This window comes from Neovison vison, chromosome 6 (genome assembly GCF_020171115.1).
Source record: "Neovison vison isolate M4711 chromosome 6, ASM_NN_V1, whole genome shotgun sequence".
Taxonomy (NCBI): Eukaryota; Metazoa; Chordata; class Mammalia; order Carnivora; family Mustelidae; genus Neogale; species Neogale vison.
In genome coordinates, this window is record NC_058096.1 from 119,390,418 (window position 1) to 119,403,110 (window position 12,693).

Below are 12,693 nucleotides of genomic sequence, written 5' to 3' on the forward strand. Positions count from 1 at the left end.
CTCATACACTGTTAGTGGGAATGTAAAATGACACAGCTACTCTGGGAACGTTTAGCAGTTTCTTAAAAAATTAAATACACACTTACCACACGAGCCATCAGTCATACTCTCAGGGCATTTATGCTGGGGAAATGAAAACTTAAGTTCACACAAAAACCTGCACACAAATGTTCATATCATTTTATTTATGATGGCAAAAAAAAAAAAATGGAAACAATCCAACTGTACCTCACCCGGGGCACAAATGAACAAACTCTGGTACATACAACAGAGTACTAGTCAGCAATTAGAAAGCAATGAAAGCTTGATACCTGCAACAATCTGGCTGGTCCTCAAGGGTATTATGTTTAGGTAAAAACATCATTTTCAAAGGTTATATGCTGTATGATTCCATTCATACAACATCCTTGAAATGACAAAACTATTGAGATGAAAAATAGATTAGTGGTCACTAGGGGACGGGGCTGAAATAGGGGAGATGGATTTGTGAACACTGGAAGATAGCATGAGGGAGTTCTTTTGCGGTGATGGAACAATTCTAGATCTTGGTTGTAGTGGTGGTTACACAAATCTATACATGGAATAAGACTGCACACACACACACACACAAACACACAAAGCTGGCTTAAAGAAATGTTAAAAACTAAGTTCTGTAATCTAGTTAAAGGTAATATACCATTGTCGATTTCCTGGTTTTAACCTGGGTGTTAGAACTTTGGAAGATATCAGTATTGGGGGAGGCTGGGTGAAAGGTAAATGTGACTCAACTATTTTTGCAACCTCTTGTGAATCTACAATTATTTCAAAACGAAATTTAAAAAAAAAAAAAGGAAAGGAAGGTATGCTGAATGCCTAGGGCTGGCATTTGGGGAGGTGAGCAAGAGGAGCACTGAGAAGCAAACTGGGACTGAGAAATATTTCCAGAAGTTTAACCTACAAAAGCCTTAACTTGGGTCTCCATCATGACTCCTGAAGTGATTACCTCTATGGTGCTGTTTAGTCAGCCATTGTTAGGCAGTGGTTTCTCTATTGTTTCTGTCATGGTACTGAGCAGAGAACTAGATCTATTCCTAATGGCAAACCCATCAATTTTAACCCACTGAGTGGGATTGCCAGGCCTTCAATTCTTTTCAGTTATTAGTTTTCCTATTACCTGACATTCAGAGACTGTTTCTTTGCTGCCAGAGGTGTTTTATATTTTAACATTTGAATTCGACATCATTGCAGATGCTAGAAGTTGCCAGAAGGCTGTCCTCCAGATAACTGTCTCTTGCTCTACCTTGTATCACGGTTTTGTTGCAATTAGCATTCAGATTATGCACTGTCATCTTATTAAAATGTATATTTTCTATTGGAGAAGGCACATGGCGAGTTGATTGTGGAACTGTGGCTTATCCATGCTCTTCTTAGTTACCTGTGTCTAAATTAAGCTAAACCTCTGGGCCTTAGCTATTTCTAAACATGCATAACGATTTACTAAGGTTAATGCCTGGGGGAACATTAACCTTGCAGACACTAATCTAATTCAGTGCCATCACAAGTGCATAATGCCAGAGTTTGGAGTTTTGCCAAAAAGCACTATTCAAATGAACATTCAGTTGGCAAAGGGTGGGAAGGTGGGCGTGGACAAGGGAAGGAGAACTCCAGAAATGGTTACACAGACACTAACGTCTTTCCTTTCCCTCTCCCCTTTCCCCTCGACGTTATGCTTAAGTATTGCAGAGAGATGCTAAATAAATCTTCAGACTATTAGGAAATCGTGATGGTGTTTCATCCCATGGTAAGTTTCTGATGCTCATCACTCAACATTCACTGAGCATCTTTTACGTTACATGGCTGACCTTGTGCTAGAATGGGGACACGAAGATGAGTAATTCTAAACCATCACCTTATGGACACCCCAAGGCACCTTATAAATGTCAGTTGACTGAAGGCACCCTTAAAAAGAGGTCACAATTTGGCTAAGGTCACTTAAAGGGCCTCCATGGTGATTCTAGCTCTGATGTATATAGATCATTCCTAAGTCTTTACCAGAAAGAGGTAGGTTTGGGCCCTAGGTGAAGCAAGAGGGAGGTATCTGTAAGACCCTGAGCAACAGGGTCCAGGACAGAGTCTTTCTTTAGACTCACATCCTGCTTCTCAGTTTGCAGACACTAACAAGGTTTGCTGGCTTCAAAAGCCCAGGAGGGCTGCTTCCGGAAGAGATGGCATTTGGGGTAATAGAGGTCAACGACTGGAGGTGATGGGGGAGAGGGCAGATAAGAGACGAGAAACGAAAAAGCCAGGAGATTCTGGTAGACAGGTCCTTCACCTAGGTCCCCGCCCCTTCCTTTTCCCCGGGCCTGAAAAGCACCCGACCCCCGAGACCTCCACTTCTCAGGGCGGGTTACTGCTGAAGGACTGACCCCCTGTCGAAGAGATTTCCTCAGGGCCCGTATTTCCCGAATTGCTTTCCCCCATGCCTACCCCGGGGGGACCCGTGGCTCGGGACCAGCTTCCCCGGCCACGCTGAGCCAGTGACACGCAAGCGCCGGAATCGAAGCCACGCTGGGTCTTCCTAGCCGGGTCTCGGGGCCAGGGAGGGCGGGCGCCGCGGAGCGCTTCCCGTGAGCGAGGCTTCCCACAATGCACCGCGCCGGCAGTGGCGGCGACCGCGGCGGCGCTCTAGCCGCGGCATGTCTGCGTCTCGACTGCTCTGGGAGGAGGAAGAGAAGGAGGAAGAGGAGGAGGAGGAGGGGGAGGAAGAGGAGAAAGGCGCAGGGGTGGGAGCTGTTGCCGAAGCCGCCACAGCAAAAGTTCTCTCCCCTCCCCCCCTTCCCCTCCTCTCAAGGCCCCTAGAAAGGTTGGAGCTGCCGCCGCTTGCAGTCAGTGACCGCGCGACTCGGCGCCCGCCCGCGGTAAAGCGCTGGGCCTGGCAGGCCCGGGCCCGGGGGAGGGCGGAGGAGGGGGTGCGGCGCGCGGGGGGAGCGCGCGGCGGTAACGGCCTGACCCCGGGGGGAGTGAGCCGTAGCGAGGCTGGGGGTAGCCCGGGGAGCGGCCGAGGCCGAGGGAAGCGCAGGAGCTGGCTGAGGGGACGGGAGGAAGCAGGGCGCGGATGGTGGGTTGGGGGTTGAGAAAGGATAATGACGGGGGTGGCGGAGGCGAGAAGGCGGCCTCCGAGGCCTGAGGCGGGTGTCAGAGGTAGGGAAGGAGGTGGGAGGTTTGCAGGGGGAGACCGGAGGGTGCTGGGTGTGGGTGTGAAAAGGCTAGGGAGACACCAGTTCTCTGTCCGTCGTGCCTGGTGCAGTGCTTTATGCACCGCAGGCCTCAGTCACTGTTGCTACCGGAGTGTGTTCTTTGGGATAAGGGAAGGGCAGGGGTTGGAGAAAAGGGAATCCTTGCGGGGAACGTAGTGGGAGTGTGTGCGGGGAGAGAGAGGCCGGAGGGAAAGATGCCGGGTAGGTGGAGGAATGCAGAGGGTGGCGGTGGAGGAGCCTTGAGGAGTCCGGGGGGCGTTCATTGTGCAGATACATTAGGTATTTCGTTATGGAAAGAACTGAAGCGTTTCTAAGGAAAGGAAAGAAGGGATACAAGCAGTTTCCGCGAATAGAAAGGATCGCGTTTGAAGCCAGAGGAAGTGCTAAATTCTAGAGACTATGAAGAGAATGCATGATAGAATAGACAGATGTAGTAGAATTAATAAATGTTGGCCCAAGGACTAAAGAGTTATTCCAGATGGGCCAGGATGGCCTAGTTCTGAACCTGTTTGGGCTCTTCTGTAGATGACATCTGGTAAGTGCGGTCCCGCAGTGGTTGGGGTCACTGAGAATTAGACCTTAGTCCGTAGTTTGTGTCTGAGACGTTTTAGACCTGCACTATTGAAGATGAGAATTTCTGAAACAGACGGTAAGAAAACGCCTGACCTACAGGGATCCCCTAAGCCATGAGTTTAGGTTTTAGCAAATTTGAAGTATTGTCATTTAGTAGAGGCCAGGTGAACACTAATGCTGGAATGGAAATTACTTGACTTGGTGCGGTTTTCTTCTCCACTGCCCAGCCTATCTGGTCCAGGAGAACTGATGCCATATTATTAACCCTGGGTTGCAGTACACAGGGTTATAAGTAATGGTGGGGGGAGTCGGTGCACGGTGGCCTTTCTTTGGAGGCTCCTTTTGGAGCCCAAATTAGTCTGATGGGATTGGTTCCTAACTCGGGAGCTGGTGGGAGATCTTTTGCTATTCATGGTTCCTGAATGTATACTCTCACTGAGGCATTGTGGTATTGAAGAAAATGCATCAGCCTGCAAAATGTGGGCCTGCAGAATGGAGGATTGAGAATATCTGTTTTGGTCTTAGGTTGGAAGGAGGTCAGGACTGGTTGGTTGTCTTGAGGTCTAGGGGAACCTGAAGAGACTGGATGATTCTAGAGCCAGATTAGAGGGAATATTAGCATTTCCATATCAGGAAATGAACCAAGGCTTGTTGGATTTGCTCAGCTCCCACCGGACAAGATTTTCAAGAGGGAAATGCAGGCTAGAACCCTACTCTTAAGATACCTGAAAATTACTCATTTTTTATTATTAAGAAAGAATATTACAGTGTACACATTACATTGTAATATAATTGAACTGAGGAGAGGATAGTATAAACAATCTTTTTATGGAAGTAGAGGGTGGAAGGATTAATGGAGAAGATGGAAAGAAATTTGGGAGAGGGATGGGAAAATTCAGTCATTCATTTGTTTAGCAAGTATATCTAAAGAAGGATGAGAATTTGGCATTAGATACGAGAGGGACTTTCATTAAAATTTTTTAATGGAAATAATCCAGGATTTTTTTTTTTAAATTTGGAAAACTCTTATGTCAGTGCACTTAGGTTTACTCTTTATTTTCTGCGGCTTCAGTATATTACATAGTAGGGTGTACCCATTTTTATTGTTATCACAGAATAAGAGAGTCTGTTTTCTTTACTCTCACCTGCACTGTATATTATCACTCAATTTCTGTAGGTTTAATGGACTTAAATATAAATATTAAATATTTATACTTAAATATTACTTAAATACATACTTAAATATAGTATGTCATTATTTTTCTTCCCTTTAAAATTGTATGAAATAACATGTGCATAATTAAAAGTAAAATTGTGGGATGCCTGGGTGGCTCAGTTGGTTAAGCAGCTGCCTTCAGCTCAGGTCATGATCCCAACGTCCTGGGATCGAGTCCCACATTAGGCTCCTTGCTCTGCAGGGAGCCTGCTTCTCCCTCTTCTTCTCCCTGCCATGCTGTCTGCCTGTGCTCACTCTCTCTCCCTCTTCTCTCTGACAAATAAATAAAATCTTTAAAAAAAAAAAAAAAAAAAAAAAAGTAAAATTGTCCTGAGGGAGCATCTAGTGAAAAGCAGTAGCCCCTGTTTCACCTGTCCATTGCAGTCCCACTTTCCAGAGGCTACTACTGTAAGCATTAAGTTTTGTAGTTCTTATCATGCTTTTCATCAGGTCTTCCAGTAATATACATGTACTGTTATTTCTTGATTGATTAAAATGACATTATGAAGGACTCAGAAGACTTCTATGAATGGGAAGGATTTGTGTCCCTGGCATTATCCCCGTTCTCCTCCTTTCAAACCTTTGGTAGTTACTATTTTAGCTTTTTTATTAGCTGTCTTTATATCTTTAATACTCCTTTTTTTTTTTTTTAATTTATTTATTTGACAGAGAGAAATCACAAGTAGATGGAGAGGCAGGCAGAGAGAGAGAGGGAAGCAGGCTGCCTGCTGAGCAGAGAGCCAGATGCGGGACTCGATCCCAGGACCCTGAGATCATGACCTGAGCCGAAGGCAGCGGCTCAACCCACTGAGCCACCCAGGCACCCTCCTTTTTTTTTTTTTTTAAGTATTTTATTTATTTATTTGATTGAGAGAGAGAGATCACAAGTAGGCAGAGAGGCTGGCAGGCAGAGAGGGAAGAAGCAGGCTCCCTGCTGAGCAGAGAGCCCTATGCGGGGCTTGATCCCAGGACCCTGAGGTCACGACCTGTGGCGAAGGCAGAGGCTTTAACCCACTGAGCCACCCAGGCGCCCTATATCTTTAATATTCTTAAAGAGAAAGCATTTAGAATTAGGCTGAATTAGACTGGGTGAGAAGGTAGAGGGAAGTTTAATGGATGGACCTGTGAGAAACACTAAGTTGTGGAAAACAACTTCTTTGCAGCATAAAGGTTGCTAGTTAGAGAGGAGTTGGTTGGCAATAATAGTTGTTCATCTTGGAATTAGTTACCAGGTCCATTGTGCAGTGTTCTTTGACAGTCTTCTGGAGAGTTTTAGAGTGGGGAATCTGGGAATGGAGTAAAAAGGACCGTTGACTCTTCTTTCCAGGCTTCTGTAGCAATTCTTAAAAGAGTTAGGAAGGAATGAATTGTTGTGGATAATATGTTTCTTTTTTGTAGAGGGAAGGACTGATAGGGAATTGTGATAAAAGGGGGAAGAAGATGAAGGTGAGGGTGTGATGGAGATGGTGGTAAATTTGTAGGAGGCTGAAGAGAGGGTAAAGAATTCTGAGGACATTTGGGTATAGTTGATGTGAAGGAGATTTAAATTTACAGTGGTGAGACAGATTTGTGGCAGTTACAAGGAAATTTGCATATTTAAGTCACTAATATCCTGGGAATGTGGTAGAAAAAAGTATGCTGCCCATATATTAGGATTGATTTGTAAAATACTGGTTTTTGAAATTGGTGTAGGAGATTTAACATCGCTAAGTCAGTAGACTGATGGGGAGAATAGAAAGAACTTGCTCCCTTTTTCAGAAGTCTTGTTTAAGTAACCTCACCTCTTGAGAATCTTTACTTTGAATAAGAAAAGCATTCACATGCAGATTATATACTGCTAAATCTTGTATTTGCTTATGGGAATTATTCTCTCTCTGTTCTGCAAAGGATGGCTTGACTGGAGCCTACTCTGGATCCAAGACTTTTCCTTAATCTCCGGGGACCTCTAAACAGTTTGATTTTTAAGTGTTTAATAAGTACCTGTTGAATGAATGATAGCAAGTAGTGTTCAATGTCAGTGATAATAGTGGGACTGTGTCAAATTGCTGAGTACCGTGGGAGTCTGTAGAAAAAAATTGTGTGTGTGTGTGTGTGTGTGTTTGAGAGAGAGTGATGGACAAAAGGGATATCGGACTGTTGAAGCCTTTGGATTTAAGGGAAGAAGACAGAATGGATTAGAATGGGATTGGAACAGTCTTGCTAAAGCATTGAAGCGGTGGGACCAAAGATTCTGTTCTAATCTGAGGCTAGTTTAAGATAAGTATATTATTGGGCACCTGGGTGGCTCAGTTGGTTGAGCAACTGCCTTCGTCTCAGGTCACAGTCCCGGAGTCCCAGGATGGAGTCCCACAACGGGCTCCCAGCTCCATGGGGAGTCTGCTTCTCCCTCTGACCTTCTCACCTCTCATGCTCTCTCTCACTGTCTCTCTCTCAAATAAATAAATAAAATCTTAAAAAAAAAAGATGAGTATATTATTATTATTGTTATTGTTATTATTACTATTTTAGAGCATGAGCATGGAAGGGATTGTGGGGGAGGAGGGACAGAGGGAAAGGGAGAGAGATAATCTTAAGCAGGCCTCATATGGGGCTTGATCTCATAACCCTGAGATCATGACTGGAGCCGAAATTAAGAGTAGGACACTTAACAGACTGAGCCATCTAGGTGCCCAAATCTGAGTAAATTTTAAGTCTGGATTTGGAGTTGGTGGCTGGTTTAATTTGCATTTTCTTACCTAAATGACTGCTTAGACATTTTTAGCTGTTTTTAAGAATCTGATTTAATTCATTTTTGGCATGATAGTAAAGTGTTAGGTGAAATTTATTTTCTCAAGGAATTTATAGTATTTATATTTTTTTAGGAGGAGAAGGACATTTATGAAGTAATTTAGTAACAGTGTAGGATTTCAGAAAGTTGATTTTGTAAAACAGGTATCAAAAATATACCTCCAAATGAGAATTTTTGTATTTTGGTAGTCATTTTCAGTAGTAGCATTCAGAACTTTTTTGGATCACCTTTTCTGAATTTCCTTCTGAGCCTCCAGCACATTCTATACAATTTTTCTATTTACTAAGTACCTATTGTGTGCTTTGGGGGGACTGGGTTGTAAACTGGTTTAAACGTGGTCACCATTCTCAGAGCTCATAGTCCCTTCAGTATGGCAGTTACGAATAGTACAAGGCATAATGTTATTCTGACTAGTCTCATTGGTGACAAAGCTTCTTAGTTTGAAAGATTTGATTTTTAGAAATGCTGAAGATCCATCAGATCCGACAAGAGCAAATAGAGTGAATAAAGAATAGTTTTGGTTTAAATTCACTTAGTCACAGAAATAGGAATGGCTTTCTTGGTTGACTTACTGACTTTGGAAAACACTCCCTGTGATGAAGTTGGAAATATGCTGAATAATGATGATAGCTTCACTTGCATGTAGTCGAACACTAAGTAAGTGCTGGTTAAGTGCATCAGATGGATGGATGGATGCAGTGAATAAATGGGTGAGTGGTAGCCTCCCAAGGTAACTATTTTAAAGAGGGCCTCGCTGATTTTAATCAACTGAGTCACGGAGGTGCCCCTAGGACCTCACAGATTTTAATATGTAAATAAATTCTAGGTATATTTGTTAACAAACACTTTAATTACTGTGAACAAGACCGTTTATGATTAAGATCGCAAATGAGTTCTATGGATAGTAAATGCTGTAGGAGTTCAGGGAGTAGAGAAATGAGTATTGGCTAAGGTGAGGGGAAAAGATTTAAGTGTACCATACTTTAGCTAGATATTTGAAAGGATTCCTTAGGGATCTCAGGAGAGGAACTAAAGTGCTCCAAATTTCTCTTGCAGCCCTAGAATGAACCTAGAGTCTGGATCTATTTTTGTCTGAATGCTTTCTGCCTATTTCATTTTAGCTACTCCTACTGGTTTGTTCTTCTTCAAATTCTCCTTTGCTGGGTAGATTCTGAGCTCCCTGGAACAAGGAAGGGGGGGTCTGTTTCCATCTATGTCTAGTGTAACTTTTAGTTTTTCCTTTTATGAGCCTGTACCCCACAAATTACTTGGTCTCTGTGAGTGAAGACCATGAGTCAACTTGGCTCTGCTATCCTGGCATTTTCCTGCATGCTTTTCTCAAAGCTGCTTTCTGAATTACAGAAGAGAATAGTCAGAGAATTGAGGGCATATGTCTAGTAGACACATGCTTGTTGAATAAATGAATGAATGAAAGTATCAGATAATTTAGAAGTTCTAAATGGTTTATATGTTTCTGATTGTTTCAGTTTATTCATAACCTGCCTTGTTTTCTGGAAAGGATTTATTGGGCTGACAAATACGTATACTGTAATATGAATTGAAATATTTGAGGAAGTCTAGTTAAAGAGAAAATGAAAGAAAATCTGTTTAAAGAATATAAAATCTATTATTATGAATGCTAGAGAACTAGGAGTAAAGTGGAAGATAACCAGATGGAGAAGGAAAGGTGTTATCCCACAGAAAGTATGATTCTGAAAGAAGAAAAAGATTATTGATACATGATAGGTTATGTTTAGCAGAAAGCAAGAAAAGATTGAAAGTTTAAAGGATTATTTGAAATGGTTATTTTGGGGAGGAAGATAGTAAGACAATTTGAAGGATAATAGTAAATCAAAGTTTAGAATGTATTAGAAATTATTTATGATGTGGATTTAAAGCAGTTTTCAGAAAATGATGGGGTGAGTTTAGGCAACAGATAATGAACATTTGTTGTATGTAAAACATTGTTAGATGTAGTTAGGAATAAATCCTTTGGGATTTATATTCTAGTAGTGAAGCTGGACTTGTGCACAAATAACTACACTATATTCAGCGTATTTTAAGAAGTACGAAATGTTACGGAAGTTAAAAGTTAGGGAAAGACATTTGACTAGAGGGAAACCTGGGACTACATTTTTAATGGCATACAAATGGCTTTTTAGCTAGTCTTTGAAGGTATGGATAGGATTCTTACTGGTAGGAATTATGGGAAAGAGAGCCTTCCAATCTGAGGGATTAGCAAAAGCAAAGACTTGAAGGTGAGAAGCCAAAGACATGTGGGGAATAGTGAGTTAGTGTTTAAATTTTTTTTTTTTTTTTTTACTGTGATCCACAGTAAGAAATATATGTCATGTCTTCAGCTACTATAGGGTTTGAATGTTTGTGTGTAAGTATAAAACAAAGTGCTTCAGTAGCCATATCCCTTACTATGTTGGATGTACTCAAAAGTTTTCCATTCTCTTCTATTTGGCCAAAAAAAGATGACTGTCACTCACAAACTGATTTCATGACTAACTAAATAATTGATCACAGCTTGTAGTTTGGTACACAGAGAGTTCATGAATAGGGCATAATGATAAAGGGTAGGAAGAGTCAGTGGGGTTGGGTGGAAAATGGATGGCCTTGAAAGCTAAGCTAAGTAGATGTAGTGTGCTTAGTAAGCAAATAGAAGCTGGGTTTTAGTCTTGGCCCTTCCGTTTTACATGTGCTGTGATTCTGGAGAGAATTGCTTCCTTTCTGAGACTCTTATATTCTCTTCAAAAAATTGATAATTATTGGGGCGCCTGGGTGGCTCAGTTTGTTAAGTGTCTGCCTTCGGCTCAGGGCATGATCCCAGGGTCCTGGGATTGAGCCCTGCATCAGGCTCCCTGCTGGGCGGGAAGCCTGCTTCTCCTCCTCTCATCTCTCTCAGCCCTCACAACATGTGTGTTCCCTCTCTCGGGCTGTCTTTCTCTGTCAAATATATAAACTCTTAAAAAAAAAAGAGATTGATAATTTATTGGGATACATGGGCGTCTCAGCCAGTTAAACCTCTGCCTTAAGCTCAGGTCATGATCCTGGGGTCCTGGGATCAAGCCCTGAATCGGGGTCTGTGCTCAACCAGGGAGCCTGCTTCTCCCTGCTTCTCTCTCTGACAAGTAAATAAAATCTTTAAAAAAAGAAGAAATTGGTAATTATTATACCTTCTGGTAAGGGCTGAAGCGAGGATTTGAGGATTAAAGTATGTTAACATAGGATTAAAGTATGTTCACACATCATAATATGTAGTTACTCAACTTTTTTGAGTAGAGAATGGAATAAAGGCCTGTATATTAAATATCTTAATCTGATGATAGCTAGCTATACTGTACAGAGTAGATTGGCACCAGTGTGGTGGTAGTTACTCTGCCACTATTGGGAGGTGACAGACCCAGTTAGGACGCTACTGGAGAAACTTAAGAACTTGAATTGGCTTGATAGCAGGATTAGAAATGAGGGGGGAGAATGCGATTGGATGGCAACAGGAGGGGAGGATGACTGGAAATTTAGAGCTGGGGTAAAATTCAAAAGGCAGCAACTGAAACTGGAATACATGTTGGGGTAGTTTAGTGGGGTACATTAGGGTAAGTAGTTGTAGTTTCTTGCAGATAGTAGGTCCTCAGTTTATTGAATGATTAAATATGTAAATTGAATGAATTGCAAGTAGAGACAGTAATGGATAGGTTTGAGAAGGAAGGGTGGGATTGAAGGGTCCTTTTGAGGGACTGCAAGCGTTTCTTCGGGGAGTATTTTTGTATACTTACTGTGTAATGTTTCATGGTAGGCAGTGTGAAGGATACATGTTTATGTATGACATAGTTCATTTTTTTTTTTAGGAGTTTATCAAGGGACAAAAATGTGTATGCATCTGTCTATGACAGAAGTACTATGGCAGATTCAACTTTGTAGAGAAGTTGGTGTGTAGCTTAGGCCTTGAAGGATGAATAGGATTATAGTAGGCAAATGGTGAGGGTTAGTATTCCAAAAAGAGGGAGTATGATATGAATGACAGAAAAATTGTGGATGTGTTTAGGGGTTGGTAGTCTAGATTAGCTGGAATTTAGGGTTCATATTTTGAATGGGGGGAAATAAGGCTGTGAAGTAGGGAAAACATCTAAAAATCTAGACTAAATGGGTTTTTACATATTGATTGATTCAACTTTACCTACATAAAGTGCTCAAATCTTAAGGTCACAGATCAGTGAATTTTTGAAGATAGACATTTTATGTAACCACCATCGAGTTCAACATTTCCAACACGCCAGGAGACTCCCTAATTGGTCACCTAATTGGTCAGTTGATGTCCCGTTCACTGAAAAGTAATTACAGTGACTCTTGAACAACATGGGTGTGAATTGCACAGAACTACTTACAAGTATAATTCTTTTTGATAATTATAGTATAGTACTATGTTTTCTTTATGATTTTCTTAATAACATTTTCCTTTCTCTAGCCTACTTTATTGTAAGAATGCAGTATATATGACATATGACATACAAAATACATGTTAATCTATAGTTTGTAATTGGTAAGCCTTCTGGTCAACAGTAGGCTATTGGTAAAGTTTCTGGGAGTCAAAAGTCATACCTCGATTTTCGACCGCTGTGGGGAGAGGTTGACTCTGCAACCTCTGCATTGTTCAAGGGTCAGCTGTACTATTCTGATCTCTGTTATGGCAGAGTAGTTTTATGTTTTTGAGTTTCTTATTAGTGGAATCATACATCTGTGTCTGGCTTCTTAAGCTCACCATGTCTGTGAGATTCATCCGTGATGCATATAGCAGTAGTTCATTCTTTTTCACTTCTCTGTGGGATTCCATTATGAATATATCACAGTGTATTTGTTCATTTCACAATTGTTGG

General features: G+C 41.8%; 1 protein-coding gene across 2 annotated transcripts in view; it reads left to right on the plus strand.

The window, feature by feature from the left end:
• Positions 1 to 2,694: 2,694 nt before the first annotated feature.
• Positions 2,695 to 12,693, plus strand: part of ZNF148 (zinc finger protein 148) — a 125,110-nt gene continuing 115,111 nt past the window's right edge. The window contains exon 1 of one of the 2 annotated variants that reach the window (XM_044252143.1): positions 2,695 to 2,897. The gene's annotated coding sequence lies outside the window, so the exon portion shown is untranslated. Of the gene's footprint in view, positions 2,898 to 3,751; positions 3,772 to 12,693 lie in introns of those variants that run through there. The other variant, XM_044252144.1, reaches the window with a different exon arrangement.